General features: G+C 37.2%; 1 protein-coding gene across 2 annotated transcripts in view; it reads left to right on the top strand.

Moving 5' to 3' along the window:
• LOC5572773 (tensin-3) overlaps positions 1-17,336 on the top strand; it is a 170,235-nt gene that overhangs the window by 71,456 nt on the left and 81,443 nt on the right. The window contains exon 2 of one of the 2 annotated variants that reach the window (XM_021847404.1): positions 10,690-10,717. The exons of the other annotated variant lie outside the window; for it this stretch is intronic. The gene's annotated coding sequence lies outside the window, so the exon portion shown is untranslated. The remainder of the gene's footprint in view (positions 1-10,689; positions 10,718-17,336) is intronic. 2 annotated transcript variants of the gene reach the window in all.

Here is a 17,336-nt window from a genome sequence, read left to right as displayed (position 1 = left end):
CACTGTCTTTATTATTATGGATTTGCATACATTGCGCATGTAAAAACACACCGCAATAGTAGATATAAATATGTACAGCAAAATATCGTGTATCATACTTTTAAATAAATTTCATTAAATAACATGACAAATGCGGATAGTCCAAACTACAATTTATTTTCGATAATGTCATTGAAGCGTGCGATAAATACGACTGAGAATGTTTTAACTTTCTGTCTGTGATATTGGTCTTTCTGCGTCAACTATTTAAAGCTACGTTCCCTCTTCTATAGACTCTGTAAGGCGTTAGATTTGTTAAGAGACGATCCAGAATTCTGTACAAGATTGTTAATCAACGGTACGGGCCTCAACATCATCAAAATGTTCCTTACGAGCTGAGTCTATGAGTTTCCTAACTGTATCCTGAAGAATCCTTAAATGATTCTTGGTTCTTATGGGACTTTTCAGAAATTTTAACGAATTCATGAGGATATCTACAGATTCCAAGTGGACACTGAGGGCTTCTTGAGGGATCCTTAGAGTGTATAATTGGTTATGGGGAATTATGTCCAAAATCTGGTGATTCCTAATAAATTCTAAGGCGTCCTGTAAATTTTAAGCGGGATAATGTGAATTTCTAGTAGCATTTTTTATTATTTCCAGCGAAAGTTTGGAGATTTTGAAAAGGTTCCCAGAGGAATTTGAGGTGTGCTAGTGCTAGTGCCTAATAATAATAAACTTTTAATTTTTTCATTGGAGACTTGAGAATTTTCAGCAACATCGCAGCGGAATTTCAAGCAGCAAAAGCCTTAGCAAGATCCTGAGAACTCTATGCAAGATCCTACGAATGCTTGGCAAGATGCTTCAGAGCTCAAGCGTTTTTTTCTGTAGATTTCTTATGAGAACCTGAAGATTCCTTTAAGGTTCTTGAGGTTTCATAACAGGATCCTGTAAATTTCAGTGGATTTTATAAGGTAGGTGGAAAACATACATAAAGCTTAATTAAAAATTATTTCAAGTAAAAATTGAATTCTACAAAATAACAAGTCACATTTATGCGTTATCGCATGTTTATGTTTGCCCTTTTGATGCAGTCAACCATTCATTATAAAATGCTTTACTTTATCAGAAACATATACTGCCCATAACTGCATATTTGTAACATTCGACAAAAGTAGGCATTGAGTAAATGGGATACCAAGTTTATATTTCACTGCAGTATGGGAGGAAACTAAAATTTCAAAAAATCATTAAGAATTCAAAAGAGCTTATTTGAGGCTGAAATCTTGTACAACTCATACCGCATATTGGGTGAATAGACAGAAAATAATTCTGATAGAAATTTCGTTGCTACTACATTATTGCGGGGAAATTTAAAAATTTGGATTCCTTCGCGGAAATAACGCGCAGCGAGCAATCTCCGCATAGAGCAAATGAACCTCAGTAAGCAGTGCAGTTTTTTCTCAGCAAGTAAACATAATGATGGGTGAATCACGGCAGATTTTCCTTGCAAACTACTGATTGCAATTTCAGTACTGATTTCAGGGCCATTGAAACCATCCTCGAGGATACTGACCCCCTACCTTACAACGTTAATCTATTTGTGAATGCATCGGAAATATGTTCTGAACAGTGTCTTTAATGGAAAGGGTATGGAAAGCAAGCAGCACACATAAATATTCTGTTTTGTTTAAATTGATTGTTGAGTCACTGTCGATCCAGTTACTAAAATCATCTTTTTGGATTGGATTGAACGGTTTGTATTCCAAATTTCTTTTCAGATGTATTTGTAGCATTCATTTCTTTGCATGTGACAGGAACTGCTCAAAGTCCTAAGTGGCAGCAAATAAATAATGGAAAATCAGGGGTCACTACGATGAATTTGGTGGAAAATTTTCAGATGGATCGTTCGTGATTTTCCAGGAATCAAAATTTTTCTTGCAACGCGTAATATGAGGCTCATGTATAATCTCAATGTGACTGTTATGCGGTTACATTTGCCAGTGTGACAAAACAACTTGGTATTTTTTTCGAATTTTCCAGAACAAACTCACAGATTTTAGTAAGTGGATCGAAAGTATTTATCATTTGATGACTCTCCCCGGTATTAACTCCAATTTGTCAAAAATGTCGAATGTGACTGTTATGCAGTTATGGGCAGTATACTGAATGAGCAATACTAAACTTACCGAATTTTTCAAAATTTTTCGCTTAAGTCCAAAAGTTAAACTGATTTTAAATGTTCATTTAATTAGCTTAGCTTAGCTTAGCTTAGACTGATTACATATATCGATGGTTGCTATTCCGTGATTGACCGAGGTCAGTGAAAATGCACAAAGAATAAACTAGAAGATCGGCTGGGTTTGGCCATAATCTTCTTCAGTGTGCATAATTCAGTGCCTCTATTTATACATGGTCAATAACGGCGCCGGCCACGTCCTTGCAGTCAGGTGGGATTGGGGGAAGGAATGTTAGTGTGTAACCTTTGCTATTTGGAGACCGTGTTTGCCTCTGCATCTCCACAAAGGATACTGGGAGGGATGTTTGTTAATGGGGAGGATCGTTGGGTCACAGGATTCACTTTGATAAGCGATTAGACCATAATTATTGGTGAGATATAAACATACTTATATGTAAATATAATATTTTCATTTGATATGAAGAATATCTATGTAGAGAAAAATTATTCCGACACTTGAGGTGACGAACCTTTCAAAGTTTGTTGAATAAAGTGAACCTTTCGCAAGTCTACACTAGTAGTGTCGAACCATTCAAAGTTTTTTTAATTACAAAAATAAAGGTAAAAAGAAAAAGATGTTTTGAAAAAAAAAATAGAAGTAAATAATTTATGAATCAGAGCTTATGTCGACACTCACAGTGACGAACCTCTCATAGTTTGTTGAAAAATCATGTTTACGTCTCACCGTTGTAACGGTTAAAGGTGCAGTCATACATATTTTATAGATTAGAAATAGTAGCATGAAACGAGCTCACCAATTGATCCGTCATCCTTGAGCAGCAACAATCCACATTCAGCTTCACTCGTTTGTTCGGCTATATAAAAGAACTCATAGAAAATAGGCGCGCGACCCGAGAGGGAAAACAACTGACGACTGCTCGGGCTTTCTTGACGCACTGCCCAGGAGCAAGCGTCAACGTCGAAAGATCAAAAAGAACTAATCGAACGCGGCACTGATCCTGCTCTCATCGCCGGCCCCCGCAGGAGCAAGCGTCAAGGTCGAAGGATCAAACACAACTAAAGAATCACGCCACTTTTTCACTTTCACTAGACCGACGCGTGACATGTTCGATCCTGCCCTCATCGCCTGCCCCCGCAGGAGCAAGCGTTATTTTAAATGTTCATTAAATTAGGAAAAAAAAGCTCATGTCGTTTTGCAATACCCAGCGCTTTTGTTTCGTAAATACTTCTTTAAAAGAAAACAAAAATATTTTTTCGTGTTCTTTCATAGTTTTAATAAAATGTCCAGTTCTTCAATAAAAGTCACTTATGCGATTATTGGTTTTACAAGGCCCTCTTATACAAAAATTATACATAAAGCTTCAAAAAAATAATTGAAGACGTTGAGGCGTATAAACGCCACTAGAAAAACGTTTGCCAAATTTAGCATGACGGGGCTATACATTCATAGCATAGTATAACCCTTCAGAAAAATGCTTCGAAGTGAACCTTTTCAAAGTCTCAACGCCCTATGATTCCATAAAAATGATGTATTAACATAGTAATGATGTTTTCAAAATTAATAGTTGAAAAATAAAATTTGAAATATGGGTTCCGATTTTGGCACGGTTCCGTTTTTGGCAACTGAAAATTTCAACTTTGTTGCCAAAAACGGAATCCCACTGTATGATTACTTCTCTAAGAAAGCAATAATATTTTGTTGATATTATTTTACAAACAAATATCCCATTTTTTTCCTTACGTAATATTTTTTTTTATTTTATTGTTTTCAAACATTTATTACAACTTGCAAGTATTTATTCACTTCCAGACAAGAATAAGTCCAAGTTTCCCAGTATAAGAAGGATTTTAAAATGGATATCGAGTTATGGAGGGAAATTTTCCTGTCACTTGAGAGACTAATGGAGATATCGAGTTATAGAAATATCGACTTATGGAGAGCACGATATATGGGAATTTGAAGGGACCGAAAAATCGATCGAGTTATAGAGTATATCGAGTTATAGAATATCAAGTTGTGGAGAGTCGACTGTATATTCAAGAAATTCAGGTTTGACTTGAATATGGAGTAAACAAAAATCATGTCAAATTCACTCCATGTTCAAGTGACTCAGGATTGATTCATTTCATATTCAATAGATTCAAGTTTAGTTCTCTCCATACCCGCAAGTGTTTCATGTCAGATTCACTTTATTATTAAGTTATTCAGAATTGATTCATTTCATTTTCAAGTGATTCAGTTTGTTCCATATCCTAGTGATTCTTATCTGATTCACTCATATTCGACTGGTTTAGGTTTGATTCATTGATGTTCAAATGATTTCAAGTGATTCATTTCATTTTCAAATGTTTCAAGTTTGATTCACTTTATGTACAAGTGATTCAGATCTGATTGATTTCATATTCAAGAGATTTAGGATTTATTTCCAGTGATTTATGTTTGATTCGCTTAATATCCAAGTGATTCATGTCGGATTCGCTCCATATTCAAGTGATTCAGGTTTGATTCGCTTTATATTCAAGTGCTGCAGGTCTGAAAGTGCCTAGTTTGAAATGCTCAATTTTACATGCTCACTTGCGCCACCTAGCGGCAAAATCGCGAACTAAACTGTTTGCTTTCCGGATGTCCTTGAACCCCTGAGCAACTTTGCCGAAGACCCGAACTTTCTATCTCTTATGGATCACAAGCTAAAACTAGTTCAAAATGCTCAATTTTAAATGCTCACTAGTGCGACCTAGCGGCAAAATCGCGAACTAAGCTGTTCCCTTTCCGGATGTCCTTGAACCCCTGAACAACTTTGCCGAAGACCCTAACTTTCTATCTCTTATGGATCACAAGCTAAAACTAGTTCAAAATGCTCAATTTCAAATGCTCACTAGTGCGACCTAGTGGCAAAATCGCGAACTAAACTGTTCCTTTTCCGGATGTCCTTGAACCCCTGAGCAACTTTGCCGAAGACCCGAACTTTCTATCTCTTATGGATCACAAGCTAGAACTAATTCAAAATGCTCAATTTTACATGCTCACTAGCGCCACCTAGCGGCAAAATCGCGAACTAAACTGTTCGCTTCCAGGATGTCCTTGATCCCCTGAACAACTTTGCTGAAGATCGCTTCTTTGTAAGTCGTAAGGATCTCGAGATATAGCAATGTGAAATTACCTGTTTTGAGGTGATGCTAAACTTTTCAGGGTGATTCAATATTCAGCTGTGTGTTGCAATACTTATTTGAGTGAGTCCGTATTTATGACGGGTAGTGTACATTTGTATACATATATCTCCATCGTTATAACAAACAAAGTAACACTAACAACACTTTTCGACCTTTTGTCCTTTCGACGTTTTGTCTTTCGACCTTCTGTTCATAAACCCACTGGGCATGTTGACCTGTTGTCTAGGGTGGTGCAAAATGACACAATGCGTTCATTGCATCTCAAGATTTGTGCTCTTGTATATTTGAGGCTTGGCTTTGATTCATCTTCTTCTTCTTCTTTCTGGCGTTACGTCCCTACTGCGACAGAGCCTGCTTCTCAGCTTAGTGTTCTTATGAGCACTTTCACAGTTATTAACTGAGAGCTTACTATGCCAATGACCATTTTGCATGCGTATATCGTGTGGCAGGTACGAAGATACTCTATGCCCTGGAAAGTCGAGAAAATTTCCAACCCGAAAAGATCCTCGACCGGTGGGATTCGAACCCACGACCCTCAGCTTGGTCTTGATGAATAGCTGCGCGTTTACCGCTACGGCTATCTGGGCCCCTTCATCTTCACCTTAAATAAACGCTACCTATACACTATGGGCGGTTTCCATATAGAATGGCGGCCAAAAATATTGTTGCCATCTCATGTCATATTTATGAGTTTTATGATACAAATTTGATATTTTGTTTTCAATGAACAAGTTTTCGAGACCAGCTTTTGAAGAGGGCTTATGACGAAAAAAATGCGTTTTTACTAATGACATTAAATCAACCATTATAAATAATAAAACTTACATAATAATGATGATATGAATCATTTAGCGATATTCAATTATCTTAAGCTGATATTAGAGATAAAAAGACAAAAATATTGAAAAAAATCAATCAGCCCTAACTTAAAAAAGCGCAAATATGTGCAGCTAAATTCTTCACGATCCTTTAGTGTACATATTTGAATAACCTTGGAAATGAATTTTAGCCTGGGACAACTTGGGACAAAAAGTATGGGATGTATAAAGTTTCGGTAAAAAATCGAATATGTTTTTTTTCAGTGTAGTCCCAACCAAGGATGGAAAAAAATCGTGGCTAGCGACTAACAACACAGTATTTGTAAGAGGGCCGTTGTTCTTGCAAAAGCATGATTTCAACACCTCATTACGCGCGCTGATCACAGATACATGGAGCATCTGATGCACTGTTTGTCGTAGGACAAACCGTTTGTCGGATGTTGTAACATGTTGCGATTAACGTTAATCGGAACACATTCACGGCACTAATTTTCGTCCAAACCATGCCAAATAAACTTTAGGGTCAAGAATTGCATACCAAGAGTCAAATCATGGAGTAAAATCACAAAAATCTTCCAAAAGTTACGACTTCGGTTTGCGAACATTTGATCGTTGGCACACATGCAGAATGATGCAATTTTCGCGGAGCGTAGTTTGTGAACTAAAGTACAAATTTTTATTTTGTTTTATTTTTGTAAAATAGCTTCTTTAGTAAGCTTTCGAACAGTGTATAAAGATATGCATGAAATATTACCATTCTTCAGTATATTTCATCCAACGTATACCTTGTATTTGTACTGAATTCATTGTTTTTCTTAAAAACTCCAACTTTGGCATACTGTATCAATGAAACTTCAAAGGATCGTGCTGTAGTATTCCAAAAATATCTTGATATGAGTGTCTACTATGTATTGATGTACCAGAAGAACCTATCAGAACAAGTCATTTTTTTCGATTATTGGCCACCTGATCGCCCATAGTGCTATATCAATATATTAGATGACATAGGGACCCCTACTCATTACATATTCAGGGCCCCTACAAACCTGATTTTTCTTACCACTATGAATTTCAATTTGTAGGAAACTCAATTTCTAATGGTACGAGAAATTTTCACAACTATTTGAGGAGCCCTAAGAACCCGGAGCCCAGTGCGGACCGCACCCACTGCTACGCTACTAAAACTGACAAACTTAAGGCCGCACGAGACGTCATCATAATCACCCTATCCATTTTAAGAAGCAAATCCCAAGAACCACTCCATATATCGATGCGAAAAATGTATCACTTTGATTCTATATATGTAGTGCACAACCCAACACATTTTCAGCTTCATCGGTACACTAAAACTCTAGATTTGCTTCCACAAAGTTTTGACGACAATTGTTAGAGTGAGACAAAAGATATGAAAAATAACACGGTCTCCCGTGTCCCCTTCAAAACTGTACGCACTGAAAACTGGGTATACTTACAAACAAGCATACAAACTGACAGACCTGACAATCTGAACAAACTATCAAGCTGAACAAACTGAAAAACTGAATAAATTGATAAACTGGACAAATTCGAACATATGTCAGAAATATACCGTAGATAAAGCTATAAATTATTTAGATACCAACGGTTCTATACCATTTCCCGGATGTCGGGGCCCAGATAGCTGTAGCGGTAAATGCGCAGCTATTCAGCAAGACCAAGCTGAGGGTTGTGGGTTCGAATCCCACCGGTCGAGGATCTTTTCGGGTTGGAAATTTTCTCGACTTCCCAGGGCATAGAGTATCTTCGTACCTACCACACGATATACACATGCAAAAATGGTCATTGGCATAGTAAGCTCTCAGTTCCCAGGGCATAGAGTATCTTCGTACCTGCCACACGATATACACATGCAAAAATGGTCATTGGCCGGATACCCCATTTCCCAGAAAGGCATTTCCCGGAATGACCCATTTCCCGGAAAACCATTTCCCGGAATAACCCATTTCCTGGAAAGCTACTCAATGATAAACAAAATAAGTGATTTCCGGTTCTATACCATTTTTTTTAAGCAGAGTTATATTAGAATCATGAAAAAAATGTGGCAATCTCGTAAAAAACTTTGTAAAGACCCACCAGATTATCATAGATTAGTTTTTCGACGTTCATACCAGAAACGAAATGCATCGAAAACCCCTATGCCCAATGTCATGGCGTTAATATTTGAAAGATATATCAATGCCTAATTTCACCCTCCTTTTTAAGTTGAATAAAACTATTTATTAATTTAAAAATTCACAACATGCAACGTGATTTTAGCTTTTGTCCTTATATTTGATATTATGATTTGAAATGTTTTACCGGCTAATTTAGTAGCATATTTATTTAACATATTTCTGCGAAAGCCGTAAAAAAATATTTGCAAAAGTAATTTTGAATTAATTTGAAATAATATATAATCATGATGCTATCCACCATATTTACAGTTTTTTTTAATGGATCGAAATTTTTAACAGTTAGGATATTTTTTTCAAAAAATTTGACTTCAAGCTAGTTAAGTCTACTTATATATCATGTAGACCAATTTTCTAGATTTCATTTCCCTTCGAAAGGTTTCCAACTGTAGATTTCAAAACTAAATGAGCTCAATACATTTTAAGCTTCTATATTATTTTTGTGCAGCCTGTGAGAATGTTTTTGCCCGGTCCATTTGCGTGTTTTTCTGGTAAAATTATTGTTGTCACCACTGTCTATATTTTCATTGGATAATTGCCCTTCTTTCATACAAAGGCTGTTCTTTCGCATTATGCTATTTGAACAATTAATAATGTTCAAACTGATAAAGAAATCCATCAACATGAATTTCATTTAAATCTACTGCCATTTTCATAGAAAATCACCCTTCTTTTGAAAATTTGCCGCTCTTCCGAATCATACCGACAGAAACATTTTTGGCAAGAAGGCTGCTAATATTACACATAATAAATTTTCCCTTCTTTCAAACTAAGGTTATTCTATTGAGTAATTGTATTATATCAGGGCTGAGAATGGTAATAGCCTACTAGCTTGAATGTTGCGAAACTCACGTAGCTCTTCTCACTGCAGTAGTTTGAAAACGTGAATTTCATCAAGTAGCTTATTTTGGGTGCATGATATTTTCTAAATAATTAGTGTCATCGAAGGCTGTAAATGCGAGTAATGATCCGGAAAATATAAAATTTTTCTATACAGCCAAAAATATGTTGTAAATTTCAGTTTATTTTCATGCACATATTTGGAGCACCAAAATAAACTGATAGGTTAACGACAAATCACTTGGCTTTCAATCGAATGCACTTTAAATTTAAACGATTATGTAACATTCAAGCATCTTTAATTAAAAATTCAACGTGATGCTGTAACAATAGATGAATTTGGTTTACTTTTACTATATTCTTTTGTTTACACTACATTGAAATTTAAATATTTGTATTTTTGTACATTAGTTTTGGGTTGCCTTTAGCAACGGGTGTTTTGCTACATTCTAGGCATTTTTTCTACAGCACCAATAGACCGAATTTCACTGGCTTCGCTGACTGCGATTTGCTCTGCTTAGCTATTGTGGCGTGAATTCCATGACTTTTTGCAATCCTGGATTTACAAATTATGTCACGCACAATGTTGACACATTGGACCAACTGTCTTCTTGTTAATTTTATAAGGCTTGTGATTCCTTCCGTACCATTGGAATGAGACACTAGCTTGAACTTTATGATGTGATAGTGTTTCAATTGGTATCATATTTATTTTTTCTTTCTGGCATGACGTTTCAACTGCTTCTCGACTCTATGTTCATATTAGCACTCCCACAGTTATTAACTGAGAATATTCTTCGCCAATTGACAAAGAAATTCTATGCCTTCAAAAGAAGAAAAATTTTCCAATCCTAAAAACCCTCGATCGGCGGGATTGGAACCTGCTATACTTAGCTACGGTCTTGCTGAATAGCTGCTCGTTAATCGCTACGAATTTTCGGGTTCCGAGAAAGTTTATTTTTAGTACATTCCGGGAAGTGGCATTCCGGGAAATGGGTTTCCGGGAAATGGGTCATTCCGGGGAATGATTTCTGGGAAACGGCATTCCGGGAAATGTCATAGAATCGATTCCAACTATCAAAATACATTCCTGACTTAGAACGCATCTATAGACCTTCAAGGGTTTTTGCCATAGAAGGTTACTGTCGTTTTGTTTACATTTTCGAATGATTCTCTCCCATAATTAAAGCGGTTAAATTATCAAAAATCCTTGTAATCAGATAATCAAAACCTTGCGCCACTCTATATGGTAATTCTGGATCCTATTTTTTATCTCTGAAAATTCAATTTCATTTGATTCAGGGGATGGCTCCACTCAAAGTTTATATGGGAAAAACTTCAAGGCGTAATTGGAACATACCGAATGTTTGAATGTTTCGTTATGAATTTATTTATCAACTCAAAATCTCAATGTAATTTCAATTTCCTATCGCAATGATAATAATATTCTTATTTCTCTTCCATGTCTCAGTGCTCCATACAACAATCAACATAAATCGGTGAGTATACTCATTCTTGTTATGTCCTGACGAACTTTACAGCCAATTATGAGAAGTCTCTCTTCAATTCGATTTCTTGCAGAAATTAAAATTCCACTTCAATGATCCCTTTCTTCAAAAAAAAATTCAAACAATTGATTCGAAAATAACGATCCATTGCAATCATCTTTTTCCCCATTCCAATCACCACCCCCACAGAAAGATATTTCCCCCTCCGGATGGTGGAAACTCTGGCAACCAGCAGCCATAGAAAAAATACACCACTGAAAGTTTTCTTCTCTGAATTCCCGGCTTCCCCCACGTGCCAATGATTTCGAACCCACCCCTAGCTCGCAAGAAACAAATTCGCTACAGCAGCAAATATTTCTATTTGTCAGCCAAGAGGGCTTGTTTGTGAGATCGATTTTCATCGCCCACAGTACTCCTCGGTGCTATTATGCTGCCCGCTAGCTGCTCCCCATTTTATTGCAGCACAAATCGGGAAAATATTATGCATTTGCAGGCGTAAAACTTTGTCTTCCTGGTATTGTATTTCCTGTTGAGATGATGATGTCGTTGTCGTTTTCTGCCATGAATCGCAAGTCAGTCCCATCTATAAAAAGCATGCACTTATAAAAAGGATCGATAAGTTAACAAAATTCCATACAAATACTCAACAAATCTCAGAATGGTAGAACATGAAATGAAACTTTCACAATATGCTTTGCATTTCGATACATTTTCGAAAAAAAAAATACAAAAAATGATTAAATTACGGTTTGTTATTTTTTGGAATTCAGAATACCAGAATATAAAAAAGTTTTCAGGTGTTTGAACAAGTTTAACAATTTTATTATTTTTTGGAATATTTTTTTTGGGGATATGTTGAAAACGGCTATTAACTCAGCTTCGACGAAAATGCACATGGGACTGCCTTGTGATTCACGGCAGCTTTGTTGTCGCTAGGTGCCGCTTCGTACAACTTTTCACGCGCAATCTTTTTAACTTTGGCAGGTATAATTCAATAAAAACATGTTGCCATCATCTTTCTTCGCCAAGCATTGACAATCAATTGAGAGCTTGTTTGCATAGAAAATGAATTGCTGATGGCTTTTGGTGCTTCAAAAATAGCCCCAGTCGTAATTTTTGCGCTTGTTAGTGAATAAAAAGTGTGTTCTCGATTTCCACCCTGCACGTGCCGAGCATCCCAAGAATCTCATCTACATCTGAACACTCTTCCTGTATTATATGGGTTTGTCAGTTCACGTGAACGGAACACGTGTACGTATTCTAGGATTTCTGGCAGCGCCCAGTAGCGACTGCTTGAGCGAAGGGGAAAATCTAATTGAATTTTAAAACCTTGATTTACTTGTTTATCGGTGGTTGTCGCAGGTGGCTTTACGGAGTTTGCAGTTGAGTTTATCAAGTTTTATAATGTACGTTGTACGAAACAATAAATTGTTGATGCTTAAATGATTTTGATCGGGTTGAGTGGTTCAATTATTGTGCAATGAGGTGTAATGGAGGACTCAAGAAAAACTGTAGTTTGCATCCTTCCTCATCCGTCGAAATAGCTTAGCTTAGCTTAGACTGACTACACATATCAATGGTTGCTATTCCGTGATTGACCGAAGTCAGTGAAAATGCACAAAGAATCAACTAGAAGTTTGGCTGGAATTGGCCATAATCTTCTTCAATGTGCATAATTCAGTGCCTCTATTTATACAGGGTCAATAACGGCGCCAGCCACGACCTTGCAGTCAGGTGGGATTGTGGGAAGGAATGTTAGTGTGTAACCTTTGCTATTTGGAGACCGTGTTTGCCTCTGCATCTCCACAAAGGTTACTGGGAGGGATGTTTGTTAATGGGAAGGATCGTTGGGTCACAGGATTCGCTTTGATAAGCGATTAGACCATGATAAATAATGATTTGTGAGATATATACATCCTTTTTTGTAAATATAATATTTTCATTTGATATGAACAATTTCTATGTAGTGGAAAATTATGCCGACACTTGAGGTGACGAACCTTTCAAAGTTTGTTGAACAAATACCTAAATGTAACATTCCTACAGCTGTCAGGACGAAAGCATGTGTTATTATATTTTACTTATTTGAAAAGAAACAAAAAACTTGATTGGTTGAAACATCATAGAACACTCTTATTCTTATGTCGACACTTACAGTGGCGAACCATCCAAAGTTTGTTGAATAAAGTGAACTTTTCGCAAGTCTACACTTGTAGTGTCGAACCATTCAAAGTTTTTTTTTTTTTTAATTACAAAAATAATGGTAAAAAGGGGTGTTCTGAAAATAAAAAAAATGTGAAACAAAAATAATTCATGAATCAGAGTTTGTGTCGACACTCACAGTGACGAACAATTCATAGTTTGTTGAAAATTCTTATTAACGTCCCACAATTGTAACGATTAAATGTGCAGTCATACCTATTTTATAGATTAGAAATAGTAGCATGAAACGAGCTCACCAATTGATCCTTTATCCTTCACTGTGCAGCCACAATCCACTCTCAGCCTTACTCGTTTGCTCGGCTATATAAAAGCACACAGAAAAAAAAGGCGCGCGACCCGAAAAGGAAAAAAAACTTGGCTTTCTTGACGCACTGCCCAGCAGCAAGCGTCAAGGTCAAAGGATCAAAAAGAACTAACCGATCACGCCACTTTTTCACTTACTAGACCGACGCGCGACATGTTTGATCCTGCTTTCGTCGCTCGCCCCCGTAGGAGCAAGCGTCAAGGTAGAAAGATCAAACAGAACTAACCGATCGCGGCACTTTTCACTTATTCTAACCGAACTAACCGATCACGCCACTTTTTCACTTACTAGACCGACGCGCGACATGTTTGATCCTGCCCTCGTCGCTCGCCCCCGTAGGAGCAAGTGTCAAGGTCGAAAGATCAAACAGAACTCAATCAAGAAAAACTGTAGTTTGCATCCTTCCTCATCCGTCGAAATAAATTAAATACCTCAATACCATTTATCTCATACTTCTTCTTCTTATTCTTCTTCGTCTTCTTCTTCTTCTTCTTCTTCTTCTTGGCATTAACGTCCTCACTGGGACAGAGCCTGTTGCTCAGCATAGTGTTCTTATGAGCACACTTCCACAGTTATTAACTGAGAGTCTTCTTTGCAAGAGTTGCCATTTCCGTGTGGCAGGTACGATGATACTCTATGTTCAGGGAAGTCAAGGAAATTTCCATTACGAAAAGATCCTGGACCGATCGGGAATCGAACCCAGGCACCTTCAGCATGGCTTTGCTTTGTAGCCGTGGACTCTAACCAGTCAGCTAAAGAAAGCTCCTTTTCATGGACATATTTGGAGCTATGTATAAATCGATTGCCTTCAAAAATCAGCTTCAGATGTCATACATGCGGACTGGGAGAAGTTTCGTTTCTGACTATTAAGGATTACAATTTTAATTTATTTCAGCCTTAAAACCAGTTTAAACCTCATTCATCATTTATGGGTTTACAACTAATCAAAAGATATCGTCAATTGTGTCTAAAACTGTATTGTTTTTCTCCGTTCGACTTTCCAGCTCGTAAAACTCAATCGGAGGTAAGCGTCTTGCCAAACTTCAAAACAGTATTCACAATGTAATGATTTTTAATATCTATATCATGTTCCGCCCTTATGAATCAACCCGTTCCAACAAAAGCTATCGTCAGGATTTGCTTCTTCTGAGGCCAAAATCGTCTTGCTTCCGAAGAGGCGTGCTCCTAAACTTGGTTCTACTGGAGAAAGTTTTTTATGATTTACAACTGTTCTGCATCGGAGGCGCACAGTGAGTCCTCTTTGAAAAATTTTAGTCTCATATATAATGTAAGTTTTTCGAATATAAAACTTTTTTTACATATAACACCTGTCTTTGTTCATTATAAATGTTCTGAGTTAATTAGTGTAGTTACTTTAATTAATCAATTCAAGGAAATTTTTATTTTCATCACCATCACAAGGGGAGAACAAATGCGTATGTATTTCATTATGCTTCTTTTTTCAGATGATTCATTTTATCATGTGATTTACTTGAATATAGATTTTTTTAATATGGCCTATGGTCACATTTTTAAGTTCTCGTCCCTTAGTAAAGCGAATGCCAGTTGGTTCCGGCTTCTGTTTTCGAGTTTCTTGCAGTTCATACACAACGGAGCGTCCATCCGCTCATCCTTCTTTGCTAACGGAAGGCGGCTGCAACTTACGGCAGTTCTCCAGTCCGTAGTAGGAGTAGGAGGTCCAGGAAACAGTGTAGTGTCTCTTACAGAATAACGGTCGTTGGAAGCAGGTGGAAAGTTTTGGCTTTTTCGCAAGGAAATCTGAATCAGAGCACGGAATCAGAAGGGAAAAGTTGTTTCTAGCCCGGTTGTCGAAATACCGTGCTTGCACTGATTACTGATCAGGTTCTGGTTATTTCGATTTTGCTTTGATACATTGAATCAATTCAAGGGAAAGCTTCCATAGTGTTTTCGGGAAAATCTTGTGCTAGAACAAAACCAGTGCCAGGTGCTTGGCATTCACGTTTTCGGAACAGATTCGAAGCATGCATGTATCGTAAACACATCGACTAGTAGGAAAAATAGGTTGTACGTGAAGTTAGCGAAAGGTAGCAATAACGGTGCGTTTCGTTTACAGAATTACCAAGCAGCAGCCTGAGACTTGTTCAGCCGGTTGGTTGGTCGGAGCAAACGGGAAGGAAATGTAAAGAAAATGTCGTTTGGAAGTGTTTCAGGAAAATGTTCTAGCTAGCTCACACCTTGTTCATTGTATTGAAGATTGCATGTGTATGAACATGCACGCCTGGGAGGAAAAGTTTTTCACCAAAGATTACTATCAGACTATCACCCCCAACTTCCTGTACCAGGGCAGTAGCATTTAATACTTTGGGAGCAAGCGAACATGCTGCATTGCGTTTAGTAGATATCGCCATGATGGTAATGATGATGTTTATGGCAATAACGTTGGTAAATAGTGTCTTGCTGGGTCATTTTGATGGGTGACGAACAAAAAGTTGTAAAAATGTATTCTTGTGCAGAAAATCGTGGCAACAGTTTTTCCTAAAAAGTTTAGAAACTGTAAAATTCAAAGGACTTTCGGATGGTGGAGTTGTAAATTCCAAACAAATGGCTTATTTGAAAATCATCCCTATCCTATGCTAATCAAAACAGCTAGAGATTAAGGTGATTATAAAACGAAGCCAAACTTTGAATTTTCAAGTGCACAAGACGAGAAAATCTGACAACAGTTCGCGTTGAAAACCAATCAAATTGCTTGCTTCCTGGTTATGACCAATGGGATAGATTTTCAACGCGAAGCGCTGTTTGGTTCTCAAGTCTTGTGCTCTTGAAAATTTGAGTTGTGGCTTCGTTCTATAATCACCTTAAACAGAAATATCCACCAACCCTTATAAAATGCAATGACGATATGACAGGTTGCTGTTTCCCAAATTATCAATCCTCCTGTGGTTTGAAACCTATTTGAGGCTTTTAGCTTTGGCATGTTTCCATCAAATTTCACCCAACATTGGGAGAAACACATACATTCAGTACCTCACTCCATGGCCCTAAAAGGAAATCATAAAGCCATAACTCATAAGCCATTTTAAAAGCTCTTACTGTTATAGCGTGAAAGACTAAAATGGGAAGCATCCATCACAGTTGTTCGTAACTGACTCTTTTCCTCCCAGCATCGTTTTTCTCGATGGTCTTCTTAACCAGTAGCGTTTAGTCCGATATAGGCAGAAGCAGACGAGCAATGTTTACAAATTGTAAAAGAAGTGAACAGCGCAAAGCTTGATTTCATTTTTAATTGAAATCCACTACAAGTTTTCCCTCCATTTCACTGTGCATTTTGCCAAATGCATCTAGCAAAGCAGTCGTTTTTTCTATTATGGCAGGATTAAACTCGTCTCACTCAATTTTATCTTGCATTTTTTATGGGCACATTTTCCCCCATTTTCTGCTCATTTGCTGCCAGCCCGTTAGTTGCGGGAAAGGGAACGAGTCCTCATCACCCATCGGTGCATCCAGCCAGACCTCTTACAGCAGACTTTATTGAAAGCTCCTGCTAGAGCAAGTCTTGCTGGATCTGAACATTCAGAGCGAGTTCCAGTTGAGTATCATTAGCTCTGAGTCGCGAACGGTGGGAAAAGAAACCGACATTGCACAGTGAAACCGACTCATACATCATTCTGTGAGTTACTTTACTCAAAGAATATAGATTATTTAATATTTTTTTGAGTAGTAGCTCAGGTGAATAGCCTTCAGATTTGTTGGAATCAACTAAAATATTTACACGTATAATTTGATTAGTAGTCGAATGTCTGTGTCGTAAGCCGAACTGTTCAGTGAAAAAAATGATTGCTGTGGACTAGCATTCTGTTCAAAATAACTTTTTCAGAAAGTTTACTGATGGAGGAAAGCATGATACAACCTTTTCATTTTTCTATTTGTCAGGAAAATATGCGAACTGAAAACATTTGCTAAAAATATCAACCAGGAAAGATAAGCTACTCTCTGGAAGTTTCTAAATGAGGATGTAAAATTTAGTTTCATCGTCAAAGATTCTCATAATTTTACATATTCTTTTTTTTATTTTGATCATATGAAAAAAAACAGTGTCCA

Source organism: Aedes aegypti, chromosome 2, assembly GCF_002204515.2.
Source record: "Aedes aegypti strain LVP_AGWG chromosome 2, AaegL5.0 Primary Assembly, whole genome shotgun sequence".
In the NCBI taxonomy this organism is placed as follows: domain Eukaryota; kingdom Metazoa; phylum Arthropoda; class Insecta; order Diptera; family Culicidae; genus Aedes; species Aedes aegypti.
This window is presented reverse-complemented; position numbering and strand designations above follow the sequence as displayed.